This window comes from Pseudochaenichthys georgianus, chromosome 7 (assembly GCF_902827115.2).
Source record: "Pseudochaenichthys georgianus chromosome 7, fPseGeo1.2, whole genome shotgun sequence".
NCBI lineage: Eukaryota > Metazoa > Chordata > Actinopteri > Perciformes > Channichthyidae > Pseudochaenichthys > Pseudochaenichthys georgianus.
Window position 1 is genome coordinate 33,602,504 of NC_047509.1, and position 18,897 is coordinate 33,621,400.

General features: G+C 40.2%; 1 long non-coding RNA gene across 1 annotated transcript; it reads left to right on the plus strand.

Annotated features, from left to right (window-relative positions):
* Positions 1-5,648: 5,648 nt before the first annotated feature.
* Positions 5,649-6,075, plus strand: LOC139434126 (uncharacterized). Its single transcript, XR_011643556.1, has 2 exons — positions 5,649-5,707; positions 5,928-6,075. It is a non-coding gene; the product is annotated as an uncharacterized lncRNA (long non-coding RNA).
* Positions 6,076-18,897: the final 12,822 nt, after the last annotated feature.

The window sequence follows — 18,897 nt, forward strand, 5'->3', positions numbered from 1 at the left end:
GCAGAATATCCAACGACACTGTGAGTGGTTTCAGGACGGTACAGTATTCCTTGAGGAATTGATGCTCCCGTTCAGTGAGGGCTTTAATACCCAGTCGGCTACAGAGAGTATTTAACTCTGGGATGGGGATGTCAGTGATGCGGGATAGGGCATCATGGAATGAATTCCATCTTGTTGATGTCGGCACGATAAGTTTCCTTCTGCACGTATCCTCGACGAGATCAGATGCCACGGTAGAACGGCTTGCTTTAGTCCAAAGGGCAGAACACTTTCCAGTGGCACTTCTGTAAACCGATTTGGACTCGGTGTTTGATGTAAGCCATTTTTCAACATCATTGCCTGCAATTAAATTGAGTGTGTGTGACGCACACCTCAAGTGTGGAGGTAGAGAAAACTGTCCTTGTTCTAGGTTGCTAGACAGCACTTCTCCAACATCTGTGAAAGCTACACTCTGATCTACTTCATCATCTCCCTCGTCAGAATCTGATGCTGGAGGCTGCTGCTCATACACCTTGAAAGCCTTGACAAAATTGGATCCATTGTCCGTGACAGTGGCGGTGACTTTGTGTGAAAGTCCAAACTTTGAATGAATTTGTTCAATTTCACTAGCAATAACGTCATATGTGTGTCGTCCTTTAATCCTTTTGCAAGCAATTGCGGCTTTCTCACGATGGAAATCGCGTGGGTCAATCCAGTGTGCTGTCATTCCCAAAAAACTTTTATTGTGGCTAGTCCAGATGTCAGCAGTGGTAGACACAAATTCTAAAGTTTCGAATGTTCTCTTTAGTTCAGTTTCCATTGTCGCATACGACTGATCCAGATAGCTCCTGAAGGTTTTCCTGTCTGACCATGGCAGTCCTCTGTCTCCTGTTACCTGTATTTTGCGCAGTATATCTCTGAAAGATGGTGATTCCACTGTGCAAATGGGCAACATTTCCTCGACTATGAAGGATGCTACAAGCCTGTCCATCTGTGCTTTGGTTACCGGTCCTCCAAATTCAAATTTTTGCTGCTTCGGAGTCGGCGGCAGCGCACTCACAACATCCTGGGTTCGGGGGTCCTTAGCAATTAGCTTCACATTACCATGTGCTCTTTGCAGGTGCTTGTTTAGGTTTGACGTGGTGTTTACAGCCGTGGATAAAAGCTTCTGGCCTGGACACAGTTTGCACCTCACCGTCACATTCCTGTCTAGTCTTCGGACGAACTCAAAATAATGGGCATACCTCCACCCCTCGAAAGATATCGCTAACTCTGTCTCTGACTCAGCCATGTTTATGCAGCACTGCAGGTGGAGTCGCGGTCGCGGAGATTACGTACATATAAACCTGCGGCGGAAACCCCTCTTGTCAGTGTGATTATGACTGATTTTTATAAAAGTAACGAAGTAACGCGTGTCGGGGCAATGTTAGTAACTGTAGTGTGATTACTTAATTATAAAAGTAACGCGTTACACTACTCGTTACCGACAAAAGTAATATTATTACAGTACACCCAACTCTGTATGTGACTAGCTCTATCAAAATCAGTCGCATTGACCCGAAGACACATTTTGAGTTGTATACTAGTGTTCATTTCGTTAAAGTTAAACTATGACGAAATATGTTCATCAACGACCTTTTTTTCCATGACGAAAACTAGACGATGACGAGACGGCACCGACGGCAGTAAACAATAACTGCAACAAAATCATCATGCAATATCGTTGACAAAAAGTGACGAGACGAAAATGTGGCTTACTAAATAAAAACTATGCCAAAATCTCTCTTTGCTTTCGTTGACGAAAAATGAGGAGACGAAATATTATCAAAGATAACGTTACATTTCTGATAGTCAGTTTTTCTCCCAGCAGTTCCATTTCCGGTGCTGCGGCAGGGCAGCAGCTGTGTGTCTGTGTCCTGCGCATGGCGGTACATTTGAATTACACCGGGCAGTGGCACCAGGGGCGCCGTAAGGGGGTGAAAAGTTAGGACGATTCTAAGGGCCCGTGACTGACAGGGGCCCCAAAATGTTCAGAACATTAAGAAAAAAAATGTAAGTAACCTTTCATCAATCCTCAATAATTAACATTAATAGAACGTTATATTGATAAATTACTCACTAAACTTACGATTCATTTAACTTATTTTCTTCCAAAAGTTAATTACCCAAAGCCTCTGTACACCCCCTTCTATTTACATGTAATGGTTTGGTCCTGCCTCCAAACGCGGTGCGGCACCGGCACTTGCAGAGAGAAAGCATGTGAGGAGGGATGCTAGCCTACATACGTGTGTTGTACCATGTTTCAACGACCAACAAAGTCAGGCTCTAAGAAAAGAAGAGAAAGGAGAGAAAGACAAGAGAGAGGGACTAAAGGGCGACAGTATGTCACCCAGTTTTTCACAAGAAAAGGTGGGTGTGGTCTATGAGTGGTGGAAATTAGTCTGTTAGCTCATGTTTTTTTGTTTACTAAGCTGACATTAAATACTGTTAATATCTTTACAGAAAATTCAGAGGTCTTTAATTTCACTGCTCTTTTAGCTGATATTTAAAGGTATGGTAGGTAATTCACTTCAGAAACACTTTTTGTTATATTCCATGGAATCCTCTTAACATCCCGATAGCAATGAATATATTAAATGCTTTGACAATAAATACATACAAAAATGTCATCTGTGGAAGCCGTGGCGCTGTAAAAAGCACGACCAATCATCTGAGCTGGCCCGGCAAAAATGACTGGACTTTTGGAAAAATTACTTCCATCTGCCTGTCAGCCTTCCATCTGTGCACAAGCTTATCTCGTGCCCTCATTGGTCATGTGCGCGTTCGTGTGTGTTGGAGGAGGGGCTCTGTAAGGAACTCTGAAGGAAGGGGCAGATTTTTTTCGGTTGTGTACTTTCAAATTCTAGCGCACTCGAGCTGGTTTCTCCATTCTTATCTACCTACCTTTAATAAATGCAGGCACATTTTTAGCGCCTATTCATACTAAATCAGTTGTCCCTCCTCCTAGTGCCAGGTCCAACAGATCCATCTCTAGGCTCAGCAGCCCTGTCCCCCCATAAGGCTGAACCTGAACCAGCTTTTCTCCCAACTGAAGGAGGTGGGCAGCATTGTGTTGAATGACATGCCACTTAACATATCTGAAGGGAGACTGGAATACAATATATATATATATATATATAACAAAAAAGCTAACTAATCTAGCTGTATAATGTATAATTTAAATCTAATTTAAATCTAATTTAAATTATACATTTCAAACACAGTATTTTCCCACATAGCCAATGATCTATATAAAACAAAAAACTGCTTTTAGTCTATTTAGGATGATGGACAGTTTGAAGCATTGAGTGATCAGTCTGTAAACAAAATGTTAATCACAGACATTTTGGTTAGGATATTAATACTAATGTTATTATATTAAAGCAGGGGTGGGGAACCTCCGGCCCCCGGGCCGTATACGGACCGCTAGACCATTTGGTACGGCCCTCGAGGTAATTTATAAACAAAGTGGCCTGTGCCTGGTGGTGGGGCCCAATGTGATATATTTTCATGGGGCCCAAAATCCCTGACGGCGCCCCTGAGTGGCACACTGTGAACTGTCAGGAAGACTCGGGTCTAACTCATGGTCTAACTAACCTTATTTAACAGAAAATAAAATGGCAACAACAGGGCTTGGGAGCAGTGGTCGCACTCGCGTTAACCGAATACCCCCCGTCAGCGCGAGTGAGTGATCAATTGTGCACTCGACGGGTAATAATGGATTATGACGGAAATGTTACAATCCTGTCTGTCAAAATGACTGACAACGAAAAAGTCTAAAGCCACCACTGCTTGGGAGAAAGAAACAATGTGATATTTGGGCCCATTTTCGCTACAATGAGGCGGAGATAAAAAGCGAATGCATTGTTTCATCAGAAGGGAAGCAATGTGGCCATAACACAGCTGGTAAAAACACCACAAACCTGACCAGATACTCTCTGCAAAGCTGCATTCTTAATCATACAACCTGTGTTTTTCATCAAATAAGGACAAGATGTAATCTTATTTATTTATATATACTAAAATGACAAATTATTGGTTTTGGCTAGACTAGTTTGACTGAAATGTTCTATATAATCTGATGACTAAAAAAGACTCAACAGTTTTCATTGACAAAAAGTAGACTAAAATAATTAGTTTTCTTTGACTAAAATATGACTAAAATGCTCAGACTTTTAGTCGACTAAATCTTGACTAAAATAGTTACTGTTTTAGTCGACTAAAATAAGACTAAAATGCTCAGACTTTTAGTCGACTAAAACTTGACTAAATAAAAACAGGATGAAGGTGACTAAATATGACTCAAACTAAAAAGGAAATGTAACACAGGATTAAGACTAAAACTAAATTAAAAAATAACTGACGAAATTAACACTATTGTATACACTGTCGGGAAAGAGGAGATTCCTATAGAGAGGCGAAGTCACGCCCATCTACTTCCGGCCCATGGGACCCCGGAAGCGAAAAATTTACATTGAATTCAATGGAGAGAGAAAACGTATATTTTGATCCCGTTTGAATTGTGCCACGAACTACACATATGATGTTTGTCAATCTTAAACAATAAGTTCCATGTCAAAAAAGTCACATTTTGTCGTAAAACTGTTGAAATATAAGACTATGAAAAATACGCGACTACAAAGACTACAAATCCCAGAAATCCCATTCTGGCTCGCGTAAGTGATGTCACAGGCGATAATGCTCCAAGTGGTTGCGACTCGTAATTAAAGCGAAGAAGAAGAAGAAGAAGAAGAAGAAGAAGAAGAAGAAGAAGAAGAAGAAGAAGAAGAAGAAGAAGAAGAAGAAGATCTCATAACTGATTTATTCCCTCCAATAAATAAGAGATTGCTAAAAAAAAATTCACTTTTACAAGATGCCTGTGTGCTTTGTACCAGGTTGTAATCACATAAGTGATCATACTTATAGATCATAGCTCGTTCTATCGCTTCCCGTCTGATGAAAGGACCAGGAGTCGTTGGATCAGACATATCAGGTAATACACATGTTTTGCATGGAACATAGTCAAGTTAGCTACATAGCTAGTAGCGAGCACGTTAGTTAGCATCACATTACTTAGCCTTGTCATTTGTATTAGCCTTAACATGAAGTAACCCCAAATGTTAAACAGTAAGAGTAGTCATGATGGTAAGTATTTTGTGTAACATTTGAAGAGGAGCCTATCGCCCCCTCCACCAGGTGCTAAGGGGGCAGGAGGTAGGCTAACGGCACATTAGCATCTGCGATCTTTTCTACTTAATGCTATCTGCTTAAATGGTTATCATTAAAAGATCAGGCAGTTCAGGGAGAGTCGAAGGAAGGAAGGCAGGCAGGCAGTTTTGCATGACATTATTTATTTATAGAAGGACCATGCATACAAAAACATTAATCTCAGCAAAGAGAAGAGATGCAATATGCCAGATTATAGCTAATAGCTCATTTCCATCTGTGGTCCATTCTTCTGGACGTGTTTCATTGTGATGATAGTGAGTCAATCTGTTTTTTGGAAAGACAGTAGTTGAGTGATTACTGATAGAACATTATTAAAAGAGATAATTATTCAAAGTGTTGTTACTTTAAAGTGTTGTTACTGACCTTTTTCTCTTTTATTTTCTTTACCTCACCTGTAACTTCTGAGACCCTGAGGAACATGCACACTGGACTGACCTGCTCTGGCAACCTGATTTCCACTGTACGTAATAGTATTTGGTTATGGTATATTATTTATATACATCAAAGGCACAATGCACCCCCCAGAGACACACATGTATTGAGTGTGATATTTTGCATAGGTCAAGTGAAATCATCTTTACATACTAGAAAACTGTAGGAGTGGCAAGTTGTTTTGAAATTGAATTTGTAATATCCGATAATAAAGTTGATCGGTTTTCTTTATTCTTCTCTCTTCCCAGCTCCATCCATCACCATGCTCTGTTCCTGCAGGTCCTGCTTGCTAATCAATGCTTTATTTTTTTACACAATTACAAACAAAGTCAATGTATTGTATGACATGAAGTTGTGCTTCATTCGGAGTCAATAATAAATTCATTCTGCCTTCAACTGCACAATGATTGTGGACTGCACCGACATCCATGTAGCTGCCCCCCCAGTAAGATGAACCAAGCAAAGAGGGTCGCCATCATGCCCAAGGACATCCAGCTGGCCCGCTGCATCCGTGAGAGAGGGCTTAAACTGACCTGAGACCAGCACACCCAAACACAACGGCTCTTTTAAGAGCCACCTACAGTTTCAAAGAGTTGCAATCCTACGTTATTATAAATATTAAACTGGTGCATGTATCACTTAGTTTACTGAACCGTGATGAATGAAAGAAATGAGTGAGGTAGTGGTTTAAAGAAGTTACAAATACATTAATATATGAGTAACAGGTCAGTGTAAACACAAGCTTCTGTCAATTATGGATCACTCAAACTATTTATATAAAAATATGTAATAAAGTTCTAAAACAAGTATTCGGTATATTCCTTGATAGCTTGTGGAGAAGGTTGTTTTTAAGTTTACTAAAATCTATCGTTTCAACTGTTTCACTATAAAAAGGAACAGGTGAGTAGAGCATCATTGAGTTTCTTATTCTGTCAGTAAATTATCCAAATGAAATGTTTATCATTATTTTATTCAACCCTAAACAAATTGATTGTACCTTTTTAATAATGACCTTACATGGTTAAGTTAAATTAACTTCAGAAAATCAAATCTGTTCTGAGAAAAAACTAATAAATGTTTAAAGATAGGAACTTGCCATCCCACTGAAAAACAGTCCGTAGAGATTTAAAGGCGTAGTTGTAGTTCAGTCCAACGTTTCATTTGGATTAATTTCTCCAACAGTCAACTATTTTCATAAAGAATATATATATTTTTCAAAGTCAACTTTATTGTCAATCTTACTCAGTTTGTGTTTATAGACAGAGAGATCAAAAATACTTTTAAATCAAATAAAATTATACAATTTACAGATATGTATACAAATATATATATATATATATCCTATATAATGATGGTGGACACTTCACCTCCAGCAGGGCAGATGGCTGCACAAGTCCATCGGGGGATGCTCCCAAAACACCGACTCACTCACAAAGAGACCAGACTCGAACACTGTCTCCTGATAGGCCTGCACAAAAGCCTTCACCCCTTCGGCCTCGTTTACAACCCCCCAGTTGACAGCCATGACTCCGTCCAAGTTGTACCCCCGAGCACCCTCTTCATGAGGGACGCGCATGGAGTGGATGAAAGTCCCGACCGCAGCACAGCACCAAACTTGCTGGCTGTCAACCTGCCCCGCCTGTGTAACTGCCAGAGGATGTGTCCGCTGTCCTCCGGTGGCTGTCTGGATGGCAGCTTGCTGGTCTCTGCTCAGTCGCATTGAGGCAAGAATTGCCTCAAGCCCCCGACCCCCATGCCCCTTCACCAGCTCCGGCACGGTGACAATGGCCTGATGTTGAGGCCGCGGCTCTGGCTCAGGTGACAAAAGCCATGCCATGCCACACTGTGCGCCCCTCAGTGCAGACCTGAACCAGTCTACATCCTGAGTGGCGATGTCTCTGGCCAGTGGGTTGTATGTCTCCTCTCACTGTTGGTAAAGTTGAGACACCGGCTGGACTACTTTGGAAGTGCCAGGCTTCCTCCACTGGCACTCAACATCTGTGGAGCTTATCTGCCACATGGCACATATTGCCAATGCTGCAGCGTGGCTGCATTTGTACATCCCCCGTGCACAATCACAGACAGCGCTCTGCATCGCGCCATCGTCTCCCATGCAGATCTGTAAAAATAAAGTAAGTACCATGTTTGTTAGAATGCTATAATAGATTGAATGAGCAATAATACAAGGATGGTCCGGATCTGGGGGTGGGAGGGGTTATTTTTCCATAGTTTTGTCTGATTGTTGTTATTGTTTGTTTTTTCTGTATTTTTTGTAATGCGTGTTGTACTGGTTGTGATTGTACATTGTATTTTTCTAAATGTGTATGAATACATTTTTGAAAAACATTTGATCAACAATAAAAAAGGATTTGGTCAGGATCTAGACTCAGTGTGTAGTTTATTAATTAATCAATGCTCTCTACATTAGGAAAACACATACCAGTGTACCCGAGGGAGTCACACACAGCTGTGCCTAGATAACCAAACAAATTGACAAGATAACCAAAACCCTTGAATCTACACACAGCAAATAAACTCAAATGACACAACGAGATGTAAAAGGAGATCACACATACAGTATAGTTGATATAAAACTGGCCGCTTCAATCTGAAGAGCAACTAAAACAAAACACGGGAGTTTACCTTGTTCTTGTGAACACTAATGTTATCCACAGCATACACAGAGACCACGAAGTTCTTAAGGAGAAAACTAGTTACTGAAACAAAACACGTTAGTGTACCTTGTTAGCTAATGTTAGCTAGCTGACATTAACGTTACACATTGCACTCATATATTACTCACCAACATCTTGTAAAGCCGGTCCCGCTGCTCTTACAGAACCGACTAACTCCCCTTTCGTGTATGTACAGCTCTCAACGTGTCCAGACTTGTAGTGATGTTCACCTCGTTTTATACTTTTATTCTCATTCTGAAAGAAACAGGTGAAATTTGCTAACGTGACGGCCGTCTTTGTGATGGTGACGCGTATTGTGCGAGACCAAGAGACCTGTCGTTCACTGAGCGGTTTCACAAAAAAAAAATGTGTAACTTCACAGTTTTACGACACATTTTAATTTTTTTGACTTGCAAAATATTCTTTTAAATTGACAAACATCATATGTGTCATTCGTGGCACAATTCAAACGGGATCAAAAGATAACCTTTCTCTCTCCATTGACTTCAATGTATAATTTTACGCTTCCGGGGTCCCATGGAGGCTCCCGGAAAGGGAGGGACTTCGCCTCTCTATAGAGAGGCGCCTCTCTATAGAGAGGCGAAGTCACGCCCATCTACTTCCGGCTCATGGGACCCCGGAAGCGAAAAATTAACATTGAATTCAATGGAGAGAGAACACGTATCTTTTGATCCCGTTTGAATTGTGCCACGAACTACACATATGATGTTTGTCAATCTTAAACAATAAGTTCCATGTCAAAAAAGTCACATTTTGTCGTAAAACTGTTGAAATATAAGACTATGCGATAATGCTCCAAGTGGTTGCGACTCGTAATTAAAGCGAAGAAGAAGAAGAAGATCTCATAACCGATTTATTCCCTCCAATAAATAAGAGATTGCTAAAAAATAAATTCACTTTTACAAGATGCATGTGTGCTTTGTACCAGGTTGTAATCACATAAGTGATCAAACCACTTGCTCGTTCTATCGCTTCCCGTCTGATGAAAGGACCAGGAGTCGTTGGACCAAACATATCAGGTAATACACATGTTGTGCATGGAACATATAGTCAAGTTAGCTACCTAGCTAGTAGCGACGAGTAGCGAGCACGTTAGTTAGCATCACATTACTTAGCCTTGTCATTTTTAGTAGCCTTACCATGAAGTTATTATTTTATTACATGAAGTAAGAGTAAGAGTAGATGGTAAGTATTTCATGAAACATTTGAAGAGTAGCCTACTGCGCCATCCACCGGGTGCTATGGAAGCAGTCAGGGAGAGTCGAAGGCAGGCAGGGAGCTTTGCATGACAGATTCTTCTGGACGTGTTTCATTGTGATGACAGTAAGGGTGAGTCAATCTGTTTGTTGGAAAGACAGTAGTTGAGTGATTACTGAGAGAAAATTATTAGAAGGGATAATTATTCAAAGTGTTACTGTTGTGTTACTTTAAAGTGTTGTTACTGACCTTTTTCTCTTTTATTTCCTTTCCCTCACCTGTAACTGCTGAGACCCTGAGGAACATGCACACTGACCTGCTCTGGCAACCTGATTTCCACTGTACGTAATAGTATTTGGTTATGGTATATTATTTATATACATCAAAGGCACAATGCACCCCCCAGAGACACACATGTATTGAGTGTGATATTGTGCATAGGTCAAGTGAAATCATCTTTACACACTAGAAAACTGTAGGAGCGGCAACTTCTTTTGAAATTGAATTTTTAATATCCGAAAATGAAGTTGATCTGTTTTCTTTATTCTTCTCTCTTCCCAGCTCCATCCATTACCGTTCTCTGTTCCTGCAGGTCCTGCTTGCTAATCATTATGCTCATATGTTTTCACACAATTACAAATAAAGTCAATGTATTGTATGACATGAAGTTGTGCTTCATTCGGAGTCAATAATACATTCATTCTGCCTTCATCCATTCTGCCTTCAACTGCACAATGACTGTGGACTGCACCGACATCCATGTAGCTGCCCCCCAGTAAGATGAACCAAGCAAAGAGGGTCACTATCATGCCCAAGGACATCCAGCTGCATCCGCGAGAGAGGGCTTAGACTGACCCGAGACCAGCACACCCAAACACAACGGCTCTTTTAAGAGCCACCTACAGTTTCAAAGAGTTGCAATCCTACATTATTATAATGATTCAACTGGTTCATGTGTCACTTAGTTTACTGAACCGTGATGAATGAAAGAAATGAGTGAGGTAGTGGTTTAAAGAAGTTACAAAGACATTAATATATGAGTAACAGGTCAGTGTAAACACAAGCTTCTGTCAATTATGGATCATTCAAACTATATACAAATAATATGTAATAACGTTCTAAAATAAGTATTCGGTATATTCCTTGATAGCTTTTGGAGAAGGTTGTTTTTAAGTTTACTAAAAATCTATCGTTTCAACTGTTTCACTTGATAAAAAGGAACAGGTGAGTAGAGCATTATTGAGTTTCTTATTCTGTCAGTAAATTATCCAAATGAATGTTTTTCATTATTTTAGTCAACCCTAAACAAATTGATTGTACCTTTTAATAATGACCTTACATGGTCGGCAAAGTTAAATTAACTTCAGAAAATCAAATCTGTTGAGAAAAAACTCATAAATGTTTAAAGATATCAACTTGCCATCCCACTGAAGAACAGTCCGTAGAGATTGAAAGGCGTAGTTGTAGTTCAGTCCAACGTTTCATTTGGATTCATTTCTCCAACAGTCAACTATTTTCATAAAGAATATATATATTTTTCAAAGTCAACTTTATTGTCAATCTTACTCAGTTTGTGTTTATAGACAGAGATCAAAAAGACGTTTCCAACAATCCCAAATACGAAAAATTAAATTATACAATTTACAGATATGTAATGTATACAAATATATATATCCTATATACACCATCATGTATAATGATGGTGTATGATGTAGAAGGAAGTGTGGTAGATAACAAGTAAATATAGAGTTACATACAGATCCATGTTACAGCAAAATATGGAATAACTAAGAAGCACGCAGTATAATAATAATTACATGCAACAATTAAATAACTGCTCAGCGTCTCCACCACAATCCCAATCTGCTGTGTCCTGTTTTCCTCCCCTCTGCATAACACCCATCACACATACGGAACACAACGCAGAGTCTGAGGGTGTTAAGAGTATGTTTATTTAAATGTCCTCCTCTCTACTGGCCAACACAGGGAGCATATGCTGGCTGTAGAATTGTTCCAGGAGGAGGAGATTTCCATGCCATGCAGGGTCTTTGGGAATGAGGATGATGATCGCCTCCTTCTGGTCCACACAACAAAGTAGCAGAGACTCCGGTCTGTGATGTGCAGCTGCCCTTGGACCTGGTGCCAGTGTGGGTGATATATGACCCACCCTCCTCACGGAGACAGAAGGATGGTAACTGGACTGCCTCCGCGATGGTCATGTTCATGTCACCAAAATCCTTGAATCTACACACAGCAAATAAACTCAAATGACACAACGAGATGTAAAAGGAGATCACACATACAGTATAGAATATCCTGTATAGTCGATATAAAACTGGCCGCTTCAATCTGAAGAGCAACTAAAACAAAACACGGGAGTGTACCTTGTTCTTGTGAACACTAATGTTATCCACAGCATACACAGAGACCACGAAGTTCTTAAGGAGAAAACTAGTTACTAAAACAAAACACGTTAGTGTACCTTGTTAGCTAATGTTAGCTAGCTGACATTAACGTTACACATTGCACTCATATTACTCACCGAAACCGCTGCTCTTACAGAACCGACTAACTCCCCTTTCGTGTATGTACAGCTCTCAACGTGTCCAGACTTGTAGTGATTTTCACCTCATTTTATACTTGTATTCTCATTCTGAAAGAAACGGGTGAAATGTGCTAACGTGACGGCCGTCTTTGTGATGGTGACGCGTATTGTGCGAGACCAAGAGACCTGTAGTTCACTCAGCGGTTTCACACAAAAAAATGTGTAACTTCACAGTTTTACGACACATTTAAATTTGTTTGACTTGCAAAATATTCTTTTAAATTGACAAACATCATATGTGTCATTCGTGGCACAATTCAAACGGGATCAAAAGATAACCTTTCTCTCTCCATTGACTTCAATGTATAATTTTACGCTTCTGGGGTCCCATGGAGGCTCCCGGAAAGGGAGGGACTTCGCCTCTCTATAGCTTTCTAGGCTGTGGGTTAGGGCGTTGGGCTCATCGGACATTTATGAGAGAAAATCTCTAATGTCCGAGTGCAAGTGAATGCACCACAAGACACGAGCCTTGTAACCCCTCCCCCGGCCCTGACGCGAGCGTGGAAATATGATTGGCGGCGATTTCATTTGAACAGGACGGCGCAAAACGAGAAGCATCCGGACCCAAGTACTGTAGACGGAAGGAACGAGGTATTTGCGGTCTACAATGACAGAGAAAAGACTGTCAAGTTTGGCTGTACTCAGCATTGAATCAAAACGCACTAAAGCTTTGGATCTTAATCAGTTTGTGAGGCGTTTTGCTGAACAGAATGGTAATCGCCGCATCATAACAGTGATTGACAGCTGATAGGAATAATATGATTAATATTATCATATTAATTCAGACAAACATCGATGAGACAGTTAACTAATGTACTTATTGCAGCAGTCTGCATACATTTGGTACCCCTGGTCTAACAGTGAAACAAACTAATTCAGTTATTGTCCAGTTAAAATGCATTCAATTATGTCTGCCATCTTATATATTTCTATTTAAGGCTTTACTGATGTGCCACAATAATGTCACCTAATGTTATTCAGTTAAAATATCAATATTTTGGCTTTCCAAGTTAACATTGATTGATATGACTGTGATTAAATCAGCATATACTTCTGCCAGGGGATGCCACCCCTCAAAATCTCCTGCCACCCTCTTGCCACCTCATGAATAATTTTCTAGATCCACCCCTGAGTAGGCTATCTTTTTCCTTTCGTTTAATAAGTTAATTTCAGGACTGAATACAACATTTTAATTGTTTTATTATTATGTTCAGTGGCGGCGCTAGGGTATACTGTGGTAGGCTACAGCCATACCAATAAATGGCTTATCAACACCATGAAAAATGATTTTAAAGTAAGCAAAATAAAGTCCGCCAACTCGCGCGGAGTAAATTGCACAGACAGCAGTAAATACCGAAGACTAGAAACGGTTTGAAAACTTTTGTCACGTAGTGATCATCTTCTCGCTAGAACATCTTTGATAATGTCTTCTGACCAATCAGAATCAAGATAACGATGTGGTGTTGTTGCAGGAAGTCCCGACGGAGAATACTTTTGCTGTAGTACATCTCTATATACAACATTACGTGTTGATAGAAATCAACACGTAATGAAATAAGACCCCACGGTTTGATGATTGATAGGTGTGTGGGCTGTCTTTCATTTTGACACACAGAACAATGGGGGCTATCCACCCTTATCCACAATGTAAAGTAATTCACACAGCCTCTTCCCTCTTCTCTCTGTGAGGAGCAGCAGGTTCAGCTTTCAGAACAAAGTAACAACAAACTCAAATGGCATTCATTTTTTAAATATGTAGTAATAGATGTATTTATTTTTCTTCTCAAGAGAGTACCAGAATGTGTATTTTATGTTAGTATTTCAAAAAATCTCCTGAGGGACAATCCCCCCCAGACCCCCCTGCAGGGGTTGGATTTTCAGCATGTCAACTCTTTCACCTGTGGGGAAATTGCAGGATTGGCTCCAGGTCACCCTTTTTATTTACTACAAGACAAATGTGCCTTTTTATTTCATACAGTTCAATTTGGATTGAGACAGGGAAATAATCTAAACCTCACGCGTGGCGTCTCACTGTCAAGGGGAGCGTGTATGTAATTACATTACAAATACTGACTTGAGCCCCACCACTGTGTGGGTTAGCCCTACCATAGATTACCCAACACAAACACTCTGGAGCCGCCACTGATTATGTTTATTGTTGTTATTTGTAGGGCTTTGTCCTAATATTTATTTTTGTTTTAAACTATGTTGAAAGATTAGTTTAATATCATTTTTTAATTTTGCTATGAAATTCTGAATGAAAGGCTGCGCGCGAGACTGGTTTTTCGCTGGGTTGAGTCGTGTGGCTTTTTGAGTGAGATGCGGCACAGCAGCCTGTCAGTTTACTCTTGCTAGGTTAGTTTGGCTATTATCATTTATATTTATCTGCAACAATGGATCTCAGGAAGTGGTTCACACTTATACACTTGAAAGGAATATGGCAACTCAGCGCCACATTAGAAGACATCAGTTACGTTACCAACGAGCTAGCAAGCCAGCCAGGGACAAGGGAGGCTGGCAATCAATTATATTTTGAAGAGAAATTGACTCTCAGGCCGGCTCTCTCACACACTCTCTCGCTGCACATGCTCTCTGCCTCGCTCAATCTCTCTCTCTCTCTCCCTTTATCTCCATCGCTCAACCTCCCTCCACCTCTCCACCCTGTGTGCGCTCAAGTTTGCCTGCGTGCTTGCCCAAGTTGGCACAGCGTTACAAATGTGCCACAAAACCAACTAATGGATGTAGCCTATAATAAGACCGTCAACAGCCTTATGGCAAACTAACCAAATCAGTCAGACAAATCTCGAGATTTCCCGGGATATGTAAGTTTCGCCGCCCTGGTAAATCAAATGCCCGCCCAGAGACGTATGTCTGCCGCCGGGTCTGAGCTCAAGCCTTTATGCAACTAGGCCAGGGGTCGGCAACCTGCGGCCCACGGGCCGCATGCGGCCCTTTAAGCCCTCTGCTCTGGCTCCCTTGAGCTTAGACAAAAATAAGAAGGAAATAAAATAAAAGTATTTGTAGGACTATTTATATTTTGTTGCATGGTTGAAAATGTTTCGTATCTTGTATTTTGAGGTGATACTGTGATACATAAATAAAAAACAAAACGGTTTTAATTAGGTCAACTAAAATATGCGTCACATCCTGCTACGGTCCCGCGCGAGCGCCTTTTCTTGGAGGAGAATAACCTGACCCCCGGCTCGATGAGCGAACTATGGATAAATCAAAGAAAAGTACCGGAGGAACACAGGATTTAATTCTGTGTGGACAGAGTTGTATGCTTTCACAGCAAGCGATGCTGGTTTACCGGTATGTTTGATATGTAGAGAGAAGTTGTCAACGGTGGTGCAGCCTTTACGTATCGAGGAACAACAAGGGAGAGGAAGACAGCTGACGATCTTCAGTCATAATTCAATGGGGTATGTCATTTTTTTTCAGAAAACACTTTGTTATATTCCATGGAATGCTCTTAACGTCCCGATAGCAATGCATATATATATATATATATATAAATACATACACAAATTAATCTCTGGAAGCCGTAGCGCTGTAAAAAGCACGACCAATCATCTGAGCCGGCCCTGCTAAAATAACTGGATGGCCTACCTGCCTGTCAGCATTCCATCTGTGCACAAGCTTATCTCGTGCCCTCATTGGTCATGTGCTAGTTTGTGTGTGTTGGAGGAGGGACTCTGTAAGAAAGTCTGAAGGAAGATGCATATTTTTTCCGGTTGTGTACTTTCAAATTCTAGCGCACTCGAGCTGGTTTCTCCATTCTTACCTACCCTACCTTTAACTCTTTTTAGGGTGCAGCTATATGTTTTATTTATTTCAAAGTGGGCCCATTTTAATAATATATTTTTTTTCCTTCAAATGTGCAAAGGACTCCCCAAGTGCTGTGTTTAATTTATTTTAAAGTAGGCCTGTGTATTATTTGTAATTCTCCTTATAAGAGTTCTTTGTTTCTTATTAGAGGTTAACAGTTTTATATCATGTAATAAATAGCCTAATAAATGCAAAAAAACTCTAGTTTTTGTCTGATATAACAATAAAAAACTATGAAATATGTTTTGCGGCTCCAGACAAAAATACGTTTTGGAAAAAGGAGCAAAATGGCTCTTTTGGTCAAAAAGGTTGCAGACCCCTGAACTAGGCCTATACATTGTTTATGTTACTTATATGCCTGAGTGTCCATTGTTTTGAGTCTGTGTTACATTGCATTTAGCTGACGCTTTTATCTAAAGCGACTAACAATAAGTACATTCGACCAGAAAGACACAACCTTGAAGAAAACAGAATCATATAAGGTTTCATAGAGCCAAACATTTCAAGTGCTACTCAACTGGCTATAGATAAGCCAGTCCTTTATTAGTATATAAGCAACCCGGTATCACGCCGAGACGTGAACATGTGACGCCTTACCATTGCTGGGAGACGTGAAGATGTCACGGTTGGTTTCGTCTTTTCAAAGCGTGACAGCTACACGGTATTGTTAACAGTGGAGAAATAACCGCAAACCCCGACCTAATGATTTATTTTGTAATAGCCACACTCGATTACTCCGATTTTCTTGTTGCCCCAGCTGGTCGACACCTCTTTTAGCAGAAACAAAGGCTACATTAATGTATTAAATCGATGTTAATCCATGCGTGGATATGTAGAACAAACGGACGTGACGTTGTGAATAGACGTCGATGATTGGATGGTTATCCGCAATGCATGCTGGGATTTGGTGTTTATGTGATGTGAAATCTGAAAACGTTTTTTAAAAATACAATAATACTTTATTCCGAGTGTACTTGCTTTTCTCTTTGAAAGTCATCATATAACGGCATTGTAATACACGGTTCGGCTGCATTAAATATTACATATCTGCCGTAATTCTCTATTTATAGAGCCCTGCTGATACGTGCTCCTGTTTGTCTCTTGACAAACAGGAGAACTGCCGCCAGAGCTGAATATGTGACGTGGATCATAAATATATAAGCAATTAAACATTATCTTACATTTCTTTTCACACAATACGTCTCCTTGCAGTATCAACAATAATTCGGCTAATTTTGATATTTGATCCAATTGGTAGATAGGCTGTATTTACACCATAAAGGTGCACAGCTCTGATATAAAGGGACACCCAGTGGTTAAAGCATGTTATTGAATTTCATTATTTTTATTATTAGATATTAATAGGATCCCTATAAAGTATATTCATTACTCGTTATTCTCTACTAATAGTTAATTAAAGACTGTATGTAATGACTAGTTTGCACATCCCTTTCAAGATGAATGAAAAACTTGGGTCGCAGGTTCCTCAAGTGCATTACAAGACATCTATCAATATGTGTGTACTACACCATTAAACTGTCATTCTGCACATATCCACTCTAGTCAATGGATGCTATTCCACCAGACCCGCTATTCCACCAGACCCGCTGCGCCGCGCGGCGCTGCGGCTCGAAGCGTCCCAGAAGCTCCTCGCCGCAGGGAATTTCTAAAATATAGGATGAATCCTATTTTTGACGCAGCGCGGCGCAGTGCAGGCAGGAAGTGTTGAACATTTCTCCTGGAACGTGGAACGTCTCTTTCTCAGCGTACCACTGAAAATTGTTTATTTTAACATGGAACAGGAGAATAATGAAACATATGAAACATGTTGTGCCTATCTAAAACAAATCACATAGGCGTACTAGCTTCGACACGCTAAAGCAACTAACATCTCTCACCAACAACATACCTCAACAGTTAAATGCCATTTTATGTTTCATTACTATACGATACAGTATTTATTATCATTATAGTATTACTATTTCGGCGATTAGCTAAAAATATAAATTATATTTGATTTCCATGACTTTTCCAAAACTTTGAGAAAAATATTGTTTTCCATAACTTTTCCAGGGCCTGGAATCAGCATTTTGAATTTCCATGACTTTTCCAGGTTTTTAATGACCGTAAGAACCCTGTTAAGTCTATAGGCTATTGCTGCAGCTATACCTCAAAAAAGACAAATTAATCATAAATCATTATTACTGTGGCTTGGCTGAATATACGATGGTTATTTTTCACTAAGAGATAGTTGTCTCAGTATTTATCGTTTCATGCACGCTCATATGAATGCTCCTTGTTCACGCGCGGGGGCTGGAGTTTAACAACACTGTGTCCCATTCATCAAACGGGACAAACTGTATTTCACTCTCACCATTGTTAAGCACAGAGCGACCGAACACAACAATATATATAGTATATATTACCCGGACAGACCCACGAGGAAACTGGCGGCCGACGTTAGATAGACTAAGAGAGATGCTACAAGCTAGCTTCAACTTAGTTAGCCTTGTGCATCATTTGAATGTGCAAACCGTTACTGTACTCAATACCACTCAACCGGGTCAGAGTTCGTCATATTACTTGAACTGACATGCAATTTAATAAACGGCTACTGATTTTTGCAGTGTGCATCACGTATGCATGTTGGATACTGTGTGGAAAATAACATTGGACAAACAATGCCGCCTTCCTGTTGGGGGATGGGGTTTTTACAACCCAACTCCTCTCCGCGTGTCGTTTTGGCGAGTCCTGCTTGAAATCATAACAGGGAGTAAATTAGAAGACACCAGGATACCAGTTAAACAATAATCCGTTTAAATTAAACAAGGTAATAATGCAATACAATATAATACATTACTATACAATACAAAGAATCATATAAGTAACGTG